Genomic DNA, 1,197 nt, shown 5'->3' with positions numbered 1-1,197 from the left:
GAAAACCCATTAGGATTACAGCTGACTTTTCAGTGCAAACTATGAAAGCCAGAAGAGCCTGGACCAAAGTATTCCTAGTTCTAAATGACCACAGATGTCAACCCATATTACCCAGCCAAATTGTCTATCATAGTTGAGGGGGAAAGAAAAATCTCCCATGACATAAATAGGCTGAAGGAATTTATTTTTGCAAAACCAGCCCTTCAGAGAGTTCTGGAGGCAATACAAAGAGCTGAAGAAAGGAATGACTATGCACAAGGGGTTGCAGAAAGAAATTCAATGTAGGTATAACTGTGGAAAAGCACAGCTATATCAAGAATGTAAACAGAAATAAAAATGACAGGATTCAATACTCATCTTTAATTAATAACATTAAATACTAACGGACTAAATGTCCCAGTCAAAAGACACAGACTAGGTGAATGGATTAAGAAACAAAAGCCATCTTTTTGTTGTCTGCAAGAAACTCATCTCACTTTCAAGGACAGACACTATCTTAAAGTGAAAGGATGGAAAAAAATATACCAAGCAAATGGTACTTAGAAAAAGGCAAGCATAGCAATTTTAATATCTGAAAAAATAGACTTTAAATTAAAACTAATCAGAAGAAATAAAGAGGGCCATTTCATTCTGATCAAAGGAACAATGAATCCAGAAGATATTACAATCATGAACATATATTCACCAAACTCTTGTACACCCAACTTCATAAAAATAACACTACAGGACTTTAAGACACAGATTAATCCCAACTCATTAATAGTAGGGTACTTCAATGCCCCACTGTCTCCATTAGATAGGTCAATAGGACAGAGAGTTAACAGAGAGACATCTAAATTAAACAATACCATATATCAAATGGACTTAACAGACATCTACCGAGTATTCCACCCAAGCGCCAAAGAACATACTTTCTACTCAGCACCCCATGGAAACTTCTCCAAAATCGACCATGTGCTGGGACACAAAACAAACCTCAACAAATACAAAAAGATTGAAATAATTCCATGCATTCTATGAGACCACAATGCAATAAAACTTACAATCAACACCGGAAGAAGCCATAATCACCACATGAACACATGGGGTTTAAACAACACACTCCTGAATGATGAATAGGTCAAAAGAGAAATTAAGAAAGAAATAAAAGTATTCCTGGAATTAAATGAAAAGGACAATACAACAAAACAAAACCTC

This window comes from Nannospalax galili, unplaced genomic scaffold (assembly GCF_000622305.1).
Source record: "Nannospalax galili isolate Female #2095 unplaced genomic scaffold, S.galili_v1.0 scaffold325, whole genome shotgun sequence".
NCBI classification, from domain to species: domain Eukaryota; kingdom Metazoa; phylum Chordata; class Mammalia; order Rodentia; family Spalacidae; genus Nannospalax; species Nannospalax galili.
This window is presented reverse-complemented; position numbering follows the sequence as displayed.